Below are 22,163 nucleotides of genomic sequence, written 5' to 3'. Positions count from 1 at the left end.
TTTGAAAAACAATCCGAAAAATAAAATTGTATGTAATATTAAAAAAATTTTGAGTCTTTAATCATTTTTATATGTAATTCATAAACTAGTTAAATGTTAGAAATGTTATTAAATTTTCAAACACAATCACAATAATAAATAATTGCTTAAAAAATAAAAAAATTAAAAAATAATCAACAAAACCAACAATCAATTAACATACAGTATTTGAAAAGTCTATCATTCTTTTTTCCTTATAGTACGCTGCCCAGAACGCTTCCCGGTTTGCGAACCGGGCGCTACCCACGCAAAAAAAACTATTTTTTTTTTTGCCCCGCGGGGCCCTTTTAAAGCCTCCACATTAAACCTAGGGGGTCAGGGAGGATCTACTATGCCCCCTTTTGGTCATTTCCCCCTTTGTTTTGGCCTCCTCTTGTCTCTCAATCCTACCGAGAGACAAGATGGCGGCCGCTCTGGACTGTTTAGAATGTTGACAGACACCGGAGAGCCAATCAGCTTCGCTACGCGAAGTTCCGTTACGCGTAAAGTCCGCGAACCGGAGCGCTGCCCGGTCCGCTGTTACAGATATATATCTTTTTTTAAACGTTAATTTCTCAAAATCCACTGAAGCACATATATTGAGACCTAGCAAAGGCACATCGGGCTACCAGTCCCTACAATTTTGCCAAGTTTCGTGGAAATCCATTCAGCCGTTCAGGCTAAAAGTGAGGCCAACCGCCCTATGGAAAACTCAATGTTAAAAACACGTTTTGGGACCCCCCTTTTTTCTCGGCCCCCCCTTGACGAACCCCCCCCGAATTTCCAGGGGCTGCTCAGAAACAAAATGTTCCATTTTCCAGAAAATTTCAGCCAATTCCGTCCACAAACGCCAAAGTTATTAGACATAGAATTTTCAAAAATCCCATAGAGAAAAAATCCTAACTATATATACCTACTGGCGGTCGCCAGTAGGTATATATAGTTAGGATTTTGAATTTGGAGGGGGTTCGTCAAGGGGGAGCCGAGAAAAAAGGGGGGTCCCAAAACGTGTTTTTCCCATGTTAATTTCCATAGGGCGGTTGGCCTCACTTTTAGCCCGAACGGCTGAATGGATTTGCACCAAACTTGGCAAAATTGTAGGGACTGTTAGCCCGATGTGCCTTTGCTAGGTCTCAATATATGTGCTCCAGTGGATTTTGAGAAATTAACGTTCAAAAAAAGATATATATCTGTAAGCGCGCTCTGGGCAGCGCTCCGGTTCGCGTACTTGACGCGTAACGGAACTTCGCGAAGCGACGCTGATTGGCTCTCCGGTGTCTGTCAACATTCTAAACAGTCCGGAGCGGCCGCCATCTTGTCTCTCGGTTGGATCGAGAGACAAGAGGAGGCCAAAACAAAGGGGCAAATGACCATAAGGGGGCATAGTAGATCCTCCCTGACCCCCTAGGTTTGATGTGGAGGCTTTAAAAGGGCCCCGCAGGGCAAAAAAAAAAACAATTTTTTTTTTTGCGTGGGGAGCGTCCGGTTCGCGAACCGGGAAGCGTTCTGGGGAGCGTACTATAAGGAAAAAAGAATGATAGACTTTTCAAATACTGTATGTTAATTGATTATTTTTTAATTTCTTTATTTTTTAAGCAATTATTTATTATTGTGATTGTGTTTCAAAATTTAATAAACTTTCTAACATTTCACTGTCTGAAATGTCATTATTTTCATTGAACATAGTTTGTAATCTCTGAGGGTGTAAAATGTCCTCATTTTGAAGGAGGTCATCTACTGCTTGCACACATTGCAGTAGTTCTTGGTCCCAAGTTTCATCCATAAATTCTATACAATTTGGATCAATTATTTCTTGGCTGCTCTCTTGCAGGACAATTTGAAATGAAACTTTGTGTTCGCCTTCCATTTTGCCTGAAATTTGGATAAAAAAAATATATATTAGTAGAGATAGGGCACTGTTGGGATTAATTTTAGATAGGCAGTTTTTATCAGTGAATTTATCTTTGGGCAGTGTATAGTATCAGAGTGGAAGTAGGAATATAAAAAAGTGTATGTGATTTAACGTAAGTAAATTCATAATTATACAAGAGAAGCCTAACTCCATCCATAACTATAACAGAGAAGTCTATCTAAATCTATAACTACTACAGAGGGATAGTATATAACTATCAGAAAAAGTTTACCATATTAACTTATAGTGCACAATATACTTCAGTTTTTAAAATAACAACTTACCTTTACAAAGAAGTTGAAGTGATTAGTGAAAATCCAATTGAAATGTACACCAGGAAGTAGTAGTCAAAATGGCTGTGTTCCCTTCTCTTCCTTTAAATATATTCAGGTATATAACGAATCAAATGTCAGGTAAAAAAAGTAGAAAATGAAAGTAACATTTTCATTGGTTGTCAATTCCAACACTTCTGATGTGTTTTGTGAAGTAATTTACCTCACGGTATTTAGAGAGGTCTACAGGCTAAATGGCTAAATGGAATTTCAATCAAATTTGTGAAAATGATAGGGATTGGTATGTAGTATGAGCTAATCTATATTTGGTGAGAGTGTCTCCAGTCGTTTTTCTGTAAATTACTTTCCCACCTTTTTTGATGGTGCGCTTCCCAGGGAGCGACCCGGTACGCGAACTGGCGAGCGCCCCGGTACGCGAACCTGAAGCGTAACGGGAGTCCACCATTTTGTGTTTCGGTCGACTTAAGATACAAGATGGAGGGCAAATAATGTTCAGAATGGGTAGAAGGGGGCACAGTAGAATTATCTTGACCCCCTAGGTTTTCTGAGGGTGGCTGAGGAGGCTTATATGTGCGAAAAAAAACATTTTTTTAAAAGATTTCGCGAGGTTAGCTTCCGGTTCGCGTACCGGGTAGCGCCCCGGGGAGCGTACTTTGTTGAAAATTAGTGAAAAAAGTTAGAGAAAAATAATAATTGTGAGTGATCAGATGTAGGGTAGCTCTGAGAAGAGCTTTTGGGTTTATGGTACATTTAGGTACTTATAAGTAGGTACCAATGCACAGTCTTAAATTCAGAATGAAAATTCTGTTGCCCTCATCTGAGAAGTGAACTCCATCTCCTCTGTAAATATCTTGCATGTAGAAACGCAAGTTATTGTTGTACATGGAGCCCATTCCATGGTCTCTCATGTAAGCTGAAACAGATTTGTTTACATGCTTCCTCGACTTCTCAATTTGTGGACAAAATTGGTTTGACCACCTCCATTTCTGTCTTTGGCATATATTTGAATATACAAAGGCAGTTTGAGGAAAAAGTGCCATCAATTGCTCAAAGGTGTCCTTTAAAAGCATTTCCAGACCTACCCCAGTCAAAGTGCCCAAATCATTACCTCCACAGTGCACAATTAACAGGTCAGGTTTTGGCAAATGCATAAAGGTTTTCACCAATGGTATCAATTGGTGACATTTTAATCCTCTGTGGCCAAACCACTTAATTTCCACATCTTGTAAATTGAGGTTAGGTAAATTTCTGTTCTCAGCATACCTCTGAGCCCAATAGATGTAACTATGTCCAACAATCCAGACAGAAAACATGGCGAGAGAAGGTTCTGCTGCAGTCAGATGAAGTGTGGCAATGAAATGGCAGTTGAAAAAATAAGAGTTTAAAATTAAAAAAATTGTGGAGTTTCTGTGTTAATGAAGCAGTAACAGTGATTGGTTGATTTTGATTGCTGAAAACAGAAAGTTAGGGTGCATGGATGAGTTCTTTGAAAGATGTATTTTGAATGGTCAATAAAAAATCATTAAATGAAAGATTGCACTGGATATGCAGGTGCACTGAGAGTTCAGAGTTCAATTGAAACATTGTTGTGTGAACTTGCAAACACCAGAGGTCTTCCAAGAGGTGGTTGCTATGCAAAAAAGGCAGAGAGGGCAGAGGAGGGAAGAGTTTTGATTGGGTGACATGAGAGATATGTGTGAAGAATGACAGCATTTCTGTGCTTTTGATAGCTGCAGACTCTGGAGTGCATACCTTTTGCTCTGCTGAAGACAAATTGGTGTGTTTCTGAGACTGTTTTGAAACTCATAAAGTATTTGCTAAGGTGAGAAAAGATTTCTTTAATTTAGATAGAGAATAGTGTGCTTTAAGGAGAAAATTATGAAGAAAGTTGTGTTTTTAAAATGTTGCTTTGTCTCAAGTGTTTTACAAATAGATTTTGTTTCTTTGAGAAATTGTAATTGGAGAAAATGTGAAGTATTAGTACTGACAGGGTGTTTTTGTGCATAGGAGCTGTGGAGTGTTTTCAAATTATGACTTGAAAATCGTTTTTGAGGAAAAAGAATGGTTTTAAAATTTATGACAAGGACATAATGGTGTATGCTTCTTTATAAGGCATTTGAATGTATCTGATGTTATTTTTCCCATTTTAATGTAAGACCTTTCCCTGTGGAGCAAATTCCTTGTAAATATGCTCCCACCTTTGCATGGCAAATTTAGATTTTGATTGTTTGCGTTACATAGCCATGTTAAAAGTGACCCAAACATGCTGCAAAGGCAATCAAAAAACGCTTTCATGTGTCTTAAGGACATTTTAAGTCATTTCCCCATGTGGAGTGTTTTCAAATTATGACTTGAAAATCGTTTTTGAGGAAAAGGAATGGTTTTAAAATTTATGACAAGGACATAATGGTGTATGCTTCTTTATAAGGCATTTGAGTGTCTCTGATGTTATTTTTCCCATTTTAATGTAAGACCTTTCCCTGTGGAGCTAATTCCTTGTAAATATGCTCCCACCTTTGCATGGCAAATTTAGATTTTGATTGTTTGCGTTACATAGCCATGTTAAAAGTGACCCAAACATGCTGCAAAGGCAATCAAAAAACGCTTTCATGTGTCTTAAGGACATTTTAAATCATTTCCCCATGAGGAGTGTTTTCAAATTATGACTTGAAAATCGTTTTTGAGGAAAAGGAATGGTTTTAAAATTTATGACAAGGACATAATGGTGTATGCCTCTTTATAAGGCATTTCAGTGTCTCTGATGTTATTTTTCCCATATTAAATTAAAAGACCTTTCCCCGTGGTGCAAATTCCTTGTAAATATGCTCCCACCTGTGCTTGGCAAATTTAGATTTTGATTGTTTGAGTTACATAGCCATGTTAAAAGTGACCCACAAAAAGTTGCAAAGGCTTTAAAAAGAACACTTTCATGTGTCTTAAGGACATTTTAAGTCATTTCCCCGTGGGCAGTGTTTTCAAATTATGACTTGAAAATCGTTTTTGAGGTAAAGGAATGTTTTTAAAATTTATGAGCTAATTGCTAATCGCAAATTGCACCTTCATTCCTATGGGCCTCCTGGCCCATGGAAATGAATGGGTAATTTGCAATTAGCAATTTGCTCATCGCAAATTAGGAATGGTAAAGAATCGCTATTTATTCCTTAAAATTCGCTATTTAGGAAATGCAAAATAGTTTGATGATACATATGGCGGCTCATCTCTAACAAGAAAGAAGCTTAGGGATAGATTTATGATGACTGGCACAATGAAGTGGACATCACTTACTTCATTGGTCGGCCTTTACATGTATTATCTCCTCTGTATTCTTCAACAAGCGTAACTTTGATCTGCAACCCTGAGTAGGCCTCACCTTAAACAAACCTCTGGATAGGCCACACCTTATCGTCATCCTGAATTAATCATTTAAAATGCTAGGGACAGATTTATGATAGGTGTATGCCTCTTTTGCGCCACTGTGCGTCACTTTTGTGATGCAGCGGCGGTGCAAAAGATTTGCTATGAGGCGACAAAATTACAAATTGATGCATTTAGGCAGATGTGTCATGCTGTAAAAAAAACGTGCCACATGAAACCGATGCAGCAGTGATGCAAAAGATGCACCATGTTGCAAGACAGGCCTCACTTGGGGCCATATGTATCAAGCTAATTAGCATTCGCAAAGGCCGAAATTCTGCGAATTTCGGCCTTTGCGAATGCTAATTAGACAAATGGTATGTATCAAACAAGTTTGATGCAAAATAAGGAATAGCAAAATTTGCTATTCCTTATTTTGCGATTGCACTTAAGGATTTGCAAATTTTGCGATTCCTTAAATGCAATGTATCAAACAAAAAATATGCAAAAAATGCCATTAAGGATTTGCAAATTACCACCAACTTCTAGTTGGTGGTAATTTGCAAATTCTTTTCAAAAAGCTTTTTTTCCAAAAAACAAAAGGTGCCATATGACGCCCATACATGCCCTTAGGGCATGTATGTGCGCCATATGCCCCCAAATTTCTTTTTCAGGGGGTGCAGCAGGGTGTTCTTGAGACACCCCTGCACCCTTGGAAAAATTCCTAATTTGCGATTAGCTAATTGCTAATCGCAAATTGCACCTTCATTCCTATGGGCCTCCTGGCCCAAGGAAATGAATGGGTAATTTGCAATTAGCAATTTGCTCATCGCAAATTAGGAATGGTAAAGAATCGCTATTTAATACCGATTTTGTACATACATACCGTTTTGCATTTCCTAAATAGCGATTCCTTAAAATTCGCTATTTAGGAAATGCTAAATAGTTTGATGATACATATGGCGGTTCATCTCCAACAAGATAAGAAGCTTAGGGATAGATTTATGATGACTGGCGCATCACCAGGGATGTGCCAGTCATCCTGCGCCGCTGTTCCGCCACCCATGGTGTGTTGCATTTACAATGCGGCGCACCATGGGGCAAAAACGGCACAGATGCGTGACGCATCTGTGCCGTAAAGGTGGCGCATTGCTGGAGTTGTATCGCAAGTGCGATGCAGCTCCAGCAAGGCTCAGGGGTGCCCCATCTCCACAATGCTGCGTCAAGACCTATGCCTGCTTCAAGCAGGCGCAGGGTTTTGACGCAGCTTTGTCCTATCTGATTGTAAATGCGGCACACCATGGGTGGCAGAGCAGCGGTGCACGTTAACTGGTGCATCCCTGGGGATGTGCCAGTTAACATAAATCTGCCCCTTTACATTTAAGTATGTGCAGGGGACACAGAGTCGGTGAGGCTTATCCAAGGTTAAGAAGAGATGAGTCCTGTTCACTGAAAAATTGGACATAGGCTTCACCTCCTCAGCATTGCTGGACATGGCTAAATAATAGCTGCAAAATGTTACTCTTGTTAAACAATTTTACTATTATAATCTCTGAGATTTGTCTCTTACTCTGCAACATCTCATTGTTGTTATCTTTCTTTAAAGATAAAGACAACATCAACATGAGCGACAATCAGCAATCAGTTGATTTCGACCTCATCATTGAACTCGTAATTGAAACATCAGTGGATGTTGATCCCTTGGATGATTTAAATCCTGAGGATGAAGAAGAACGTGATGAGGATGCAGATTTGTCAGAATTGTATGACATAGGATGGGAAGCTGACGTGCTTGAGCCTATGGAACTATAAACATTTATTTTAAAAATGTATAATAAATGAAAAGTAAAAATGTAAACCGTTTCTTTTAAAAATAAAGACACCTTCAAAAACAGGTTATGTGTAGTGTCTTCAATAAAATATTAAAATATGCTCATAAAATTAGATCAGATTCACATATAAAACAGCACAGGTAAAATGAATATAAATTCCATTTCTTTTCTGCTATTTCTGTATTCTAAATTTGCCAAGCACTAAAAAATCTTCTATGTAAAAATGTCAAGTAGTGTGTTAAGTTTTTGATGACTGTTATTGATTTACTGTTTGGTAATAGTGATTAATAACATTTTTTATTATATTTTACCACAGATTCAACTGCAGATCATTTAAGATTTCAGCATGCCAACCAAAGAAAGACTGAGAAAGGCTGCAAAACGTCAAAGACAGCAGGTCAATGAAAAAAAGCAGCAGTCCTCTAACAAAAAGATTTGTCAAGTCACCAAGAAAGCACCGGGTAAGAGTACAAAAACATTCATAAGAAATATCTGTAGTAAAAAAAATATTACTACAGAAAATGTTTCAGTCCAGAAAAAGAGAAGCAATTTAAACGGAAAGGAAAGGCCAATGAAAAATGTTACTGCTAGAGCAAGAGATAACTCTGTGCATGATAGTAGAAGGAAACAACAGTTTAGGGACATTCGTAAACGAATGTTCCGCAACAGGATAATTGGCAATTTGTTAAAAAATATTAAGAAAGGTCAACAGAAAGTGGTTTTTTATAAGAGAAAAAAAATAGTTGAGAAAGTTATTGATCAGGCATTTGAAATTAAACGTAAGTTATTTATTTTGATAATCAATAGAATTAGGAAGCTAAACAAGGCAATTTATGATTTCAAAAGAAATAGTAGATGGAAGAGAATAGTTAATCGTAGTAATTTTTGTGAAGTTTTTTCTGGAGAATGGATGCATAGTTCAAGCTGTGAGGCATTTTTTAATGAGGAGAGTTATTTCCAGGATAATGATTTGGTGCATGCAGTTGACACCAGTGGTCGAGCTTATGAAGTGAAAGATGGTTGTCCAGTTGAAAAAGAAAAACTTGTGACAACAGAGACAGAAGAGGTGTTAGGTAATGAGGTTTTAGGAAGACGTCCTAAGGGTCCTGTGTACACCTGGAAGTGTAGTAGTATTTGCAGTGTGCGACAGGATTCCATCAATTTGCTTTGTGATTTTGTACGGTCATTTAATAAGAAAAGTTTGAAGCAGAAAATGAAGTTGTTGCAAGAATTAGATCCTTGCAGAGTGAGAGAAGTGACAGGTTTGCATGGTCATTCACTGGCTTGTCTTTCCAGGAGAGTATGCCAGAGTGTTTTTCATCATTTCAGGATGCTAGCAGTGCATCATAATAAAGTGAGGAAATTAGTTAGAATGTTGTATTATGCTAAGAGTCCAGCAATTATGCTTAAACAATTATGCGCTGCTCTTTTGCATGGTTCTGAAATAGATGTGAAGAATATATGTGAAGAAATTGAGTTTTGTTACTTTGGAAGTAAAGAGGAGAATGTTGAAATTGACCAAGAAGAAGAGGGTAATGTGGAAGATAGTGTACAGGTTTCCAGTACAGATAATTTCCAGAGGGAAATTGCGACGTTTCAGGTGAAATCAAGTGAGAGGCCAAATTTCACTTGTGTGTGTTGTCGACGCACTTATTATAAGAATCAGACTAAGTTAGTGGATTTATATGCAAAAAGTGAAAGGGAAAATAATAATGAATGGAAGGATTTCACAACATACTTGATGGTAGAAAATTGTTTTGATTTGGGATTGGATCAACGTTTGTGTACTTATTGTTGTAATAAATTAAATCAAAACCAGATGCCTGCTAGAGCAGTTCATAATAATTTGGAATTGGTTGAGATTCCTTCTGAATTGAAGGATTTAAATACTTATGAATCTATTTTGATTCAAAGTATCCATCCCTTTCAGGCTATTGTAAGAATGGAGCCAAAGACAGGGAAATTGCCTCCATCAGATTTACAGAGAGGATTAAAGGGAAGAGTTGTTTATTTGCCTCTAGATTTGAAGAAAAACATTAACACAATTGGAGAAGAAAAAGTGGAAGAGGAACCTCTGGTTATCTTAGTTAATGGGGTTCCGACAAAGAACAAGAAAATATGGCAAGATTTAGTGGATGTTAGGAAAGTTAAAAAGGCAACATTGTATTTGAAAAAAAATAATAAATACTATAAGAATGTATATGTTGCAGAAGAGGAAGTAAGTGAGGAAGAGGATAGTGATTTGTGTGCTGGTCAAATTGAGAAAGTAGAACCCTGTACTAGTGAAGAAATATATGAACATTATAGTGTTCATCCTTTGCATGGGGAATGCTATTGAGTTGTTTCAAATGAAACAAGCCAAAGGGAGTCCCATTAGTGTTTGGGAGGAAAGTTTGGAAGCTCGGTGTTTCCCACAGCTTTTTCCAACAGGTCAGGGAGGAAGATATGATGAGCGACCTCATCAAATTCCTGCTTCTGAATACCGGACTTTGCGATTGTATGCAGGAGATGCTAGGTTTCGACAATGCATTCCCTATTTGTTTCATCTCCTGTTTGAAAGCGATCTGTCTGGACTGTCATATGCAGTGAACCACATCTTGAAAAGTGGTATACACATGCAAAACATCTCGGCAAGTGACTTTATGGATAAAGTCAATGTCCAAGACAGTATTTTGGATTCTCACCTGATTAATCTCATGGCGTGTCAGCGTGGTACTAATGAGTACTGGTACCGTCGTCATGGTGATTTAAAATGTATGCTGAGGAACTTAGGAACTCCCACATGGTTCCTCACTCTGAGCTGTGCCGAGTATGGCTGGGAAGACTTACTTGAATTTCTACGAGAGGCAAATGGAAACATCGAAAACATCGAATTCAAGACACCCGGAGAACTGTGCTCTTTGGATCCAGTCAATGTATGCAGGTACTTCAATCATAGATTTGAAGCTATGATGTCTTTCATCATGAATAAGAAGAATCCACCTCTTGGAGATGTGTTGGATTTCTTCTGGAGAAAGGAGTACCAAGCAAGAGGTGCTCCTCATATACATATGCTGATGTGGATCAAGGATGCACCTAAATTTGGAACGGATCCAGAAGACTCAGTGATGAGTTTTATACAACAGTATTCTACGTGTGCTGTTCCAAACGCAAAGGAGAAGAAAAGCCTAAGAGAAAAAGTTCTGCGTTTCCAAAGCCATCGATGTGGAAAGTACTGTCGTCGTAAATTCCGAAACAAGGACAAGTTCTACACCAAATGTCATTTCGGCTTTCCACGACCGGTGATTTCTAAAGGAAGAGTAAACAGTTTGATGTCTTCGCTGCGACATAATGTGATGAAGAAATCACCTAAAAACACATACAATTTGAAGAGGAACGAAGAGTCCAAGTACATCAACGACTACAACCCGGTGATTTTGTCCATGTGGAATGCTAACATGGATATACAGTTTGTGGCTGATAACTGTATGGCTGTGGCTCGGTATGTGACATCTTACATCACCAAAAAAGAGAAGACAGAATTGAAGGATATGTGGGAGGACATTTCCCATGAAAAGAGCCTCAGTAAGAAGTTGTACAGTTTCAGTCTGAAGATGTTGTTGCATCGAGAAATCGGAGCTTACGAATGTTCTGACCGGTTGTCTTCAGCAAGTCTCTATGCCAAATCCAGGAGTATCGTTTGGGCGAGTCTTGGTCTTGCTGCAACGCGTAATCGAGTTCTGAAACCTGTGCGGGAAATTGAGTATTTGGCGGAAAAGGAGCCAAACAGTACCGACATTTTGAAGACCAACATGTTGGATACATATTATCCAAATCGAAGCAGTCACCTCGAGAATGTTTGTCTGTATGAGGTTCTTCAAAATTACATATTCAAGAGGAACATCAAAGAAGATACTGAGAAAGGAGTGTATGCTGTAATAGGAAGTGAGGGATGTCTGGTCAAGCAAAGAAAATGCCACTTGGTAAACCATCGAAAATTGAGTGGCGAATCTCCTGAAAAAAAGTTTTTCTATTTAGCACTTTTGCAACTTTTCAAGCCTTGGCGTGCAGAAGAGGAACTGCTTGGAGATTTCCTCTGTTACGAAGACTCTTTCAATGCTGCCAAGGAGACCATAGAATGTCCTGCTTTTCCCAAATATGTAGAAATGTTGAATGCGGAAATTGAGCAGGAAGCAACGATTGCAGCCGAGATTGCCAGAGACACTTCTCAGGACAGTCAGAGTTCTGCTTCATTGAGTCAGGATCCACTAGGAGGGCCTGTTATCGAAAATGAAGCTGCCACTGCTATGAATGAAGTGGAAAGAGCCATGGCACATGCTCAGGAGGATGCGGTTAACTTAGAAGAGTTGGAAAGACATCTCAACGTTGAGCAGAGGAAAATATATGACGAAGTTACCATGCAAATTGATCATGGATTAAGTCATGAGAAGAAAGAGTGCTCATGTACGTTGTTGAAGCCTGTCCGACTGTACGTGAGTGGAGAAGCGGGAACTGGAAAAAGTTTCCTTATTAAAGCAATTTCATGTTATTTGCAGGAAAGGACTGAGTCATCGCTGTCTTGTGTTGTCACCGCTCCAACTGGACTGGCAGCACATAACATTAAAGGGATTACTTTACATCGTTTACTGATGCTGCCAGTGGAGCATGACAACAAATTACAATATCACAAGCTATCTGGAGATGCTTGTTGTGAAGTTTCAAGAATCTTGAGGAAAATGAAGCTTCTTATCATTGACGAAGTAAGCATGGTTTCCAATGTCATGCTTGCCTTTGTGCATTTGAGAATGCAAGAAGTTCTCAAAACAGAGTATGATGTGTTATTTGGTGGCAAACACATCATTGTTTTCGGAGATCTTCTGCAGCTGACACCAGTGAAAGTGCAACCTGTGTTCAAAATGCTCCCGCATGAAGATACCAGGAAGTGCCTAGGGAGCATTGGCAACGTCAATATATGGTTAAACTTCAATTATGCTGAACTGCATGAAAATATGCGTCAGGCGAAGGATGAAGTTTACAAGACTATTCTACAAGATGTTAGAATTGGAAAAGTGACCGAGCATGGGAAAGAACCTTTACATGCACGATTACTGTCAAATTTATATCCAGAACAAGATGTTGTGCCTGAGAATATTTTTCAGAAAATTACTGAGAAGAAATCTGGAATATGTTTGATGCCAACTCTTGCAGAATATGCCAAATTCAACAACAAAATGTTGCATTTAGAAAAGCAAGAGATTGTGAAACTGGAAGCTATTGACAGAGTAGAGCATATGGGATCAACAATTATTTTGTCTGAGAATTTGAAAACAAAATTGGATTCATTAGAGAAGACTATATCTAAAACTGCAGGTTTTGAAAAGACTCTGAATGTGTGCTTGAACTGCCGTATAATTTTAAGAAGGAATTTACATGTTGAAAGAGGTCTGGTAAATGGATCAATGGGTAATGTTGTTGATTTTGTAAAATACAGAAATAGAGATGGAATTGAATTTTTAAAAATTAAATTTGATGGCATTGAGGAAGTACAGCTAATTGGTCGTTGTTCTGCTAGATTTTTGCTTGTAAAAGACTTATATGTTCGCCGTAAGCAGTTTCCTGTTTGCTTGGCATATGCGGTGACAATCCATAAATCGCAAGGTTTAAGTGTATACAGTGCATTGGTGAATATTGGCAGTTCTGTGTTCAAGGAGGGTATGGCATATGTGGCATTGTCACGAGTTTGAACTTTATCGGGATTGTACTTGATTGAGTGTGATGTCACAAACATTTGTGCGGATCTAGATTGTGTTAAGGAATACAATAGGTTAAGAAGAGAGTATGCGCCACATTTGCCTCAATATCCTTTGTTTGAGAAACGTGTGGTAGGCCGGAAACGAAGAAATGTGACCAATACTGGGGAGGTTGTAGCAAAAAGACGAAAAGTCGATGAACCTGAAATTATAAGCAGAAACAAAAAGGATTCTGTTGAAGATGTTGTTGGTTTTCAATTTGAAAACAGTTCTGGTGTCAACTGCTATGCTAATGTAGTGGTTAATGTTTTGTTTTCTCTAGAAAATGTAAAAGAAGAGATTGTGGTCAATTCTGATCAAAGATTTTGCAGTTTGTTAAATTCTGTGTTAGAGAAATGTAGCACTGATAGAACAAAAATAGAAAGTGTGTCTGAAATTCGAAATCTGTTAGACAGATGTTCAGGCCAAACACAATTCTCTCAAAATATTCAGCAAGATTGTCAGGAGTTTTTAATGTATATGCTTGATGTATTGCATGCTGAAGGTGTAGATGTAGATCACCTGTTTCGGCTTTCTTATCAATGGCAGCATGACTGCGAGAACTGTAGGGTATCAAGTACTACTAGAGTAGACTCAGAAAGATTTATATATTTAACTTTGCCAGACAGTAAATCAGTCTCTTTTAATAAACTAGTAAAAGCAGCTGATCACAACATGGAGTGTAGCCAATGTAAATCTGAAATGATGTCCACATTATTTATACGAACATATGGCCAGTATGTTATTTTAATGTTCCAACGATGTAGGCCTGATGGAACAAAATTGACAACTTTAATTAAAAATTTTGTGGCTTCACAGTTGTCAATATCAGGAAGGACTTTTGTAACTGCAGCAATTATATATCATGACGGTCCTTCAATAACATCAGGACATTACACAGCTTATTTAAAGTCTAGAAATGGCTGGTCATTCTGCAATGATTCTGTTTTAATTTTCAAAAAAAAATTGCCGTATGACCTTAAAAACCCTTACCTGGTGTTTTTAAAACCAATATTTTAGGGAAAGAATCTCGGGATGTGCTCTGAGGTATTTCAAGAAGTTCTAATGGCTCCTACACGATTTGGCCTTGAGGATAAGTGTAGTACAGAGACATAACTTCTTACCATAACACTGGACGTCATGGAGAAATAACTGCACTTTGAATGAATTCAGAAAAACTGTTTCTTTTTATAAGCAAATTGAAGCAGCCAATCAAAACATGGAGTAGAGGGAATGTAAGTCTGCAATGCTGTCTACTGTTTTATATTGCTTTGTGATTAAAAGTGATGTAGAGAATTAAATAATTGTAGTAGTCATAGAGATAGTGTAAGTCTGCTTCATAGTAAGCAGTATCAGTGTCATAGGAAATGTAGAACATGACTGAGCAAGAAGGGGAAGATATTACTAGTCCAGGATTGTGAAAATGATCTTCAACATTTTAATTGTGAAAGTTGCGGAAATACAACATGACGGGATTGGCTTACAAGAATTCTAAGAGTTATAAATGGCTCTGACATGATTTGGCCTTGTGGAAACGTGTGGTAGAGAGCAAGAAGTCATTTATTGTATGTAACATGTTTTTCAAAACGATGGAGGTTTTCTTTCAGAAAGTGGCGGTCTGAAAGTAATAACAGCACAACAGAGTGTAAGCTGTTCATAGGACATCCTTCGACGTCATGGAAAGTAAGTTAACTTTAAGGAGTTCTGAATTCTGATTTGTTATGTTGTATGGGTTTTTTAAACACAATCATTTTGATTGTGTTTTTTTTTCCCCGCTGTTATATGATGAATACCTTCAAGTCACTGTTTTTAGTGAAATTTGATACATTCTGAGAACAGCAAAAATAAACCATTTAACATGTATAACTAATTCTGTACTGTTCGCATTTATGATGTACATTTAGAACTGTGTAGGAGGCATGGAGAAGGAGAGGCTTCTGTAAGTGTCAAAGTTGTTGCATACAGTGCTCATATTCTACGTAGTCTTTCATATGATAGACTACATTTCCACAATGAGATACCTAAGCAAAGGAAACACAGGTGATATGATTGTGGAATGAGCAAAAAAAATTGCACGTTTTTCAATTATATTACCTGTGTTTCCTAACATTACACATCACATTGTGTAGATGAGGTTTAGGCCTGTTCCTGGAGACAGAGGAGGTCTGACATTTGTTCAAGAGTGCAGTGGACATGACTCACTTCGTTGGTAGGCCTCCACATGTATTATCTCCTCTGTATTCTTCAACAAACCTAAATTCCATCTGCAACCCTGAGTAGGACTTACCTGAAACAAATCTGTGGATAGGTTACACCTTATTGGCATCTTGAAACAATCATTTAAAATGTTAGGGTCAGATTTATGGTGGCCGTGCGCCTCTTTTGCTCCATTGTGGGTCACTTTTGTGTAAAAGATGCACCATGTTGCAAGATAGGTTTCAGTTCATCTCCAGCAAGATACCATCAGTTTAAAATGTATATAATTAGCACTGTGTAGGGGGCATGCAGAAGCTGAAGCTTTTGTAAGTGTCAAAGTTGTTGCATGCAGTGCTGCACTTCTGGGTACTGTTTAATATGCTGCACTACATCTGCACTATGAGATACCTAAGCAAAGACAACACAGGTGATGTGATTGTGAAATGAGGAAAAGAAACTCCACATTTTTCAATTACATCACCTGTGTTTCCTAAGTTTACGAATGACATTGTGCAGCTGAAGTTTAGGTCTGTCCACGGACACAGAAGAGGTCTGGCCTTTGTTCAAGAGTGAAGTGGACATGACTTACTTCATTGGTAGGCCTTCACATGTATTATCTCCTCTGTATTCTTCAACAAGCATAAATTTGATATGCAATCCTGAGTAGGCCTCACCTTAAACAAACCTCTGGAGAGGCCACACCTTATTGTCATCCTGAATCAATCATTTCAAATGTTAGGGACAGATTTATGATAGGTGTATGCCTCTTTTGCGCCACTGTGCGTCACTTTTGTGATGCAGCGGCGGTGCAAAAGATTTGCTATGAGGCGACAAAATTACAAATTGATGCATGTAGGCAGATGTGTCATGCTGTAAAAAACCTGTGCCACATGAAACCGATGCAGCAGTGATGCAAAAGATGCACCATGTTGCAAGACAGGCCTGACTTCATCTCCAACAAGATAAGAAGCTAAGTCTTCTGTAAATGTCAAAATTGTTGTATATACTGCTCAACTTCTATGTACTCTTTGATATGCTAGACTCCATCTGCACTATGAGATACCTAACCAAAGGCAACACAGGTGATGTGATTGTGAAATGAGGAAAAGAAACTCCACATTTTTCAATTACATCACCTGTGTTTCCTAAGTTTACGAATGACATTGTGCAGATGAAGTTTAGGTCTGTCCACGGACACAGAAGAGGTCTGGCCTTTGTTCAAGAGTGAAGTGGACATGACTTACTTCATTGGTAGGACTTCACATGTATTATGTCCTCTGTTCTCTTCAACAACTCGAAATTTCATTTGGAACCCTGAGTAGGCCTCACCTCAAACAAACCTCTGGATAGGACACATCTTATTGGCATCCTGAAACAATCATTTAAAATTTTAGTGTCTTGCGACACTTTTGTGAGACAACAGCAGTGCAAAAGACGCACCATGTTTTAAGATAGGCCTCACTTCATCTGCATCAAGATACTGTTAGTTTAAAATGTATATCTTTAGGACTGTGTAGGGGGCTTGGAGAAGCAGAAGCTTCTGTAAGTGTCAAAGTTGTTGAAAAACTGTTTGTCCTTCAATCTTTTCCCTTGTCTTTTCTAATTTTTAAATACATGTTTTAATATTTTTCAAATGTTTGTTCTCTCTTTCACAGATTGAAAGTATAAAAACAAAAAGTGAGTAAGTTAACGACAATTATAAGGTAAATGTTTTGTACTCTTTTCGTTACATTTCTATCATATTCACCTACTAGTAGTTCGACAGCTTCATTTCTTTAACCCTCAGTTTCCTGCCTTTGCTACTTCCCTCATTCCTTTCTCTATTATCTACTTACTCTACTCCTTCCACTCCTTTTCTCAGTCCCTCTCTTCTCATAGTTCCTCACTCTTGTTCACTCACTCCGTCTCTATTACTCTTAGTGTCTTTGACTGATCACTCTTTCACTACTTGTTCATTATGCTTTTTCTGTGTAGTTGAAGCACACTGAGGGGCATATTATGAACACAGCCAATAAAATTATTGCTGTTTTTATTGGCAGAAAACTGTTGCAAAAGTGGTTTTAGCGGCAGTTTTCCGCCGCAAAAGCGGCTTTAGCGACACACTTCTGCCGATAAAAGCTGCAAAACTTTTATTGCCTATGTTGATGATATGGCTCTATGTTATTTACATTTCTTTGCTGTTTCAATTAATCTTTTTCTGTTATTTTTTCTTTTCTGTTTTCTGTTTTTTCTCTCTGTTATTCCACATGTTTTAATCTTATTTTGAACATTCACTCACATTCTCCAAGAAACTCTTCTTTGTTATTGTTCTACTCTCTTTTTTTTCTTTCACTTCCTTATCTATTTTGTTTTTCACAATTATACCCTCTTCCATCTTTTCTTCGGTAAATAGATCTATTAAACAGTATCTCTGGTTTACTCCCTATAGCTGTCTTTCTTTTAACATTACTCTCTGTTTACTTCCCTTATACTTACTCTTCTTTTTAATTTTTTTGGTTCGCTCCCGGTTCGCGAACCGGGAAGCGAACGGGGAAGCGAACTAAAAGAAATAGAGCTTGCCAGAGTGCTAAACATTCTAGCAATTTTTTTTTGAAAGGGGAGGTAGTTCTGAAAAGATCTTTTTTTTAACGTTTTTGTTGTTTTATATTTTTTTTTATTTTTCTGAACATTTTTTGTTTTTTTTGTATTTTTTGAACAGTTTTATGTTTTTTTTTGTTTTTGATGGAGGGGAAACAACAAAAAACAGGCATTGAAAAGGGCTCAACAGGAGCAACAAAAAAAATTACTGTCTGGGGCGGTTAGGGCAATTGTGATTTTTATAAGCTAGGTTGATTAAGTTAATGCTCATGTTACCACATGACAGCAATGCACCGCAATACAAGCAGGTAAATTTGATATGAACAAAGTTCTCCTGAATGTTTGGCACGGTTTCCCGTGCCTCTGCTCCCGTCAACGATATCTGTGATGTTGACCTGGCCACAGGAGTTGTTGTTGGGTTATCCTGCAGGTCACGCATCTCTGCTTGGCTGTAGTTCAATGGATGCCACCTGATCATGTGGCGATGCATGGTATAGTTACCGAAGCTATACTTTTTATCAGTGCCTCTAGATAACTGGTCTTTACAAATGAGGCAGGTGACATACCTAGCATTTACTTTCTTCTGCCCTCGAGGGATTGAAAAAAACTGCCAAATAAAACTGGCTTTCCGATGGGAAACCCGGGGCACCTCTTGTAAGAACTGTGGTCCTTCTGTCTCCTCTTCCTCTAGTTCATCCTCTTCCTCCTCTGTGTTGCTGATGAACTGGGGAGGTGGTCCTCTCTTCCCATGAGGAGGTGGAGGTGGTGGTGGGGGTGCACCAGCTGAAGCAACTAATGAAGCCATGGCTCAACTATCCAAAAAGGTCTTCCTCTCACAAAGATGAAAGTCAGAGTGAGGAAAGAAGGAGGGGTTTTCATCATTTGGGAAAAACAATAGTTCTAAACCAATGAAAAGTGTTATTTTTAGGTCACCTGACCTAGCCTTACATCATTATGAAACCAAAAGTGAAATGAACCAATGAAAAGTTTTATTAACAAGTCACATGACCTCTTACGCTTAAGTTACGCGCTGCGGAACGCGCCCCGGATCGCTTCCGGGTCGCTGCGCTTCGCGCCTCGGTTCGCGCTCCGGAGCACTTCCGGGTGCGCTAACGCGGCGCGTCATAAGACGCATTACGCGGCAACGCAATATGTCGCGCTTCCGCGACGCGTCACGATGTTGATTTCTAACGTGGCAGTTGCGCAAACGGAACGTTTACCGGTTCGCGGACTGGGTCGCGGCATCAAGATGAGCTAACGGGAAGCTTCCCGGTTCGCGAACCGGGAGCGAACAAAAAAAAATATAAAAAAAAAATTTATTAATAAACATATAAAATATATTTTGGGATTTAAAGAAGAATACATTTTACAGCTACAGATATTAGCTTTTAAAAAACCAATGAAATTCACTGAAAAAAACATAGGTTATAGACCATATATAGTTAGGAATTAGCATTTACAAAACCTTGATAATTCACTGAAAAAACCATAGGTTATAGACCATATATAGTTAGGAATTAGCATTTAAAAAACCTTATTTTACTCACACAAAACCATTGAAATTCCATATATAGTTAGTTGTACTAACTATATATCGCGCACCCGCAATCCACTGCTGATCATGTCACATATTACATCATTCATGACATGGTCAGTAACATCACTGATGACATCACTGATGACATCTCAAATGACATCACTGATGTTACTGGTGCAGTGAAAATCTTATTGATATTGATGAAAGTAAATTTTTAACAACGAAGCACCCTGTAACTGCGACTATCTATTTTCTACCGAAAGTGCATAAGAACCCACTAAAACCACCAGGGAGGCCAATTGTTTCGGCGAAGGGCTCACTTATGGAACCGGTAGCGAACTATATTGACTATTTTCTCATGCCTTTTGTACTGAATCTAAGCTCATACTTACGAGATACAGGTGATCTTTTGAAAAATCTACAAGATCTATCATGGCAACCCACCTACATGTTAATTACAATGGATGTAATTGCTTTGTATTCGAATATAGACCACAGCATTGGTATAAAAGCATGCGCATTTTTTCTAAAAGAAAGGAACATACAGCTTAACAGGCATAACCAGATGCTTTTGGACATGATTGAACTATGTCTTACCCAAAACATCTTTCTCTTTGGGGAAGAAATCTATCAGCAAGTCAAGGGATGCGCGATGGGCTTCTCCTTTAGTCCATCGTTCGCATGTCTTACGATGGGATGGTGGGAGCAACAGGTGGCCTGGCACCCGGATAATGATCATCATGTGAACAAAATAGCAAAATGGCTGAGATACATTGATGATCTCTTGATAGTGTGGGATGGAACTGCGGAGGAATTTGAGGCATATTTCAAAATATTGAACTCCACGGATACAAACTTGAGGTTTACATATACCATCAGTCGGGAAGAAGTAACCTTCTTGGATACCAAAATTTATATTCATGATAACAAAGTGGAGACCACACTATACAGGAAGGAAACCTCAACAAATGCCACTCTACATGCGGAAAGTTTCCACCTGCCCTCGGTAAAAAACAATATCCCTTACGGGGAATTCCTGAGGCTGCGTCGCATATGCTCACAGGAAAAGGACTGGGCAGCGAGTAGTTGCGAGATGGCCAAAAGATTCGCTCGACGGGGGTACAAGAAAGGACTTATCATGAAAGGCTGGACAAGAGCTAATGAGACCAAAAGAGAGGACATATTAAAAACGAACCCCAAAAAAAAGGACATGATGTCCTCGGAAAATCAGAAAGTGAGACTAGTCATGGACCATTCAAGAGAATCAAAACAAATTGTAAATATCATAAGGAAAAATTGGAAAATCCTACATCTGGATGAAACTGTGGGGGAAATCATGGGCAAACATCCGGAGGTGACATATAGAAGAGCTACGAGTCTGAGGGACAAACTAGTTCACAGTCACCATCAAAACCCAGAAATAAAGAAAAAAGGCATCCAATGGCTGAACACTAAAGGTTTCAAGAAATGTCAACAATGCAAAGCATGTCAGATTGCAGTGAACAAAAAAGAAGTCACATTGCCAAATAACAAAACTTGGATCATTAAACAATTGATAAATTGTAAAACTGAATACGTTGTTTACGTGATTGAGTGTCCATGTGCATTAAAATATATTGGGAGCACAAAGAAGGAGCTGAAGCTACGAATTTTGGAGCACATAAGAGCAACGGCGAATAAAGACAGGGGCAATGCCGTGGCCAAGCACATGGAAGCGTCACACAACGGAGACTGGAAACTTCTAAAATTCTATGCACTGGAAACCATTGTTCCACATGAAAGATGTTCCACATGAAAGAGGGGGGGACAGAGAACGTAAGCTAAGATGCAGGGAATCCCGGCAAATATTGAATTTCAGAACTTTACATCCGGAAGGTCTGAACCAGAGCGAAGAACTTTATGTTCATCTGTAAATACATTGGTCTTTGTAAATAAGTAAGAAGCTGAGCTGCAGTAGTATCAAATTGGGACAATGTCACTGTATATATGTAAATAATCTTTTTTCTTCCGTAAATGTCATTGGAATGTAGTAACAGCATATGTACATTTGAGAAATATGTGGGTGATGGTGGTTAGAAACTCCACGTTGTCGTTGCATAAAACTAAAGGACATATAGAGTATAATAATGACCGAGGCCCACTGGAGGGCGAGAAATCCTCACAAACAACAAATAAGAGCCCACCAGAGGGCGAGATTGGTTAATCTAGGTTGTTATTACTATACAAATAAGATAATAGTGAAAGCATCTAGGTGCACACGATTAATATTGATCTTAGCGGTATATGTAAGCACTACATCACCCACAATCCTTTAGCCTTGACAGGAAGTTTGTATAATCATGTGACTTTGCACAACCACGCCTTAAAGGTGTGTGAGAGTGAATGATTATTGACCGTGATCAAGCCGTCTGTGGGTGGTGAAACGCGTTGGTATCTAAACTGCAAGTACTATGGTGCAATAAAGAAATGTAAAGAAAGGATTCTCTCGAGTCCGTGCTCATTGCCTGTGAGGGTATTTTTGGAAATTGAAATCAGCGGGGCTCTGCCGAGGAACACGCAACGGTGATAGAGCGCCAGGGGTCAACCAAAGCTGAGCCAAGTTGTGGAGATATATATATATATATATATATATATATATTCACTGAAAAAACCATAGGTTATAGACCATATATAGTT

The sequence above is a fragment of the Lissotriton helveticus genome, chromosome 1_1, assembly GCF_964261635.1.
Source record: "Lissotriton helveticus chromosome 1_1, aLisHel1.1, whole genome shotgun sequence".
NCBI lineage: Eukaryota > Metazoa > Chordata > Amphibia > Caudata > Salamandridae > Lissotriton > Lissotriton helveticus.
The sequence above is the reverse complement of the archived record's forward strand: the minus strand, read 5'-3'. Positions refer to the sequence as shown.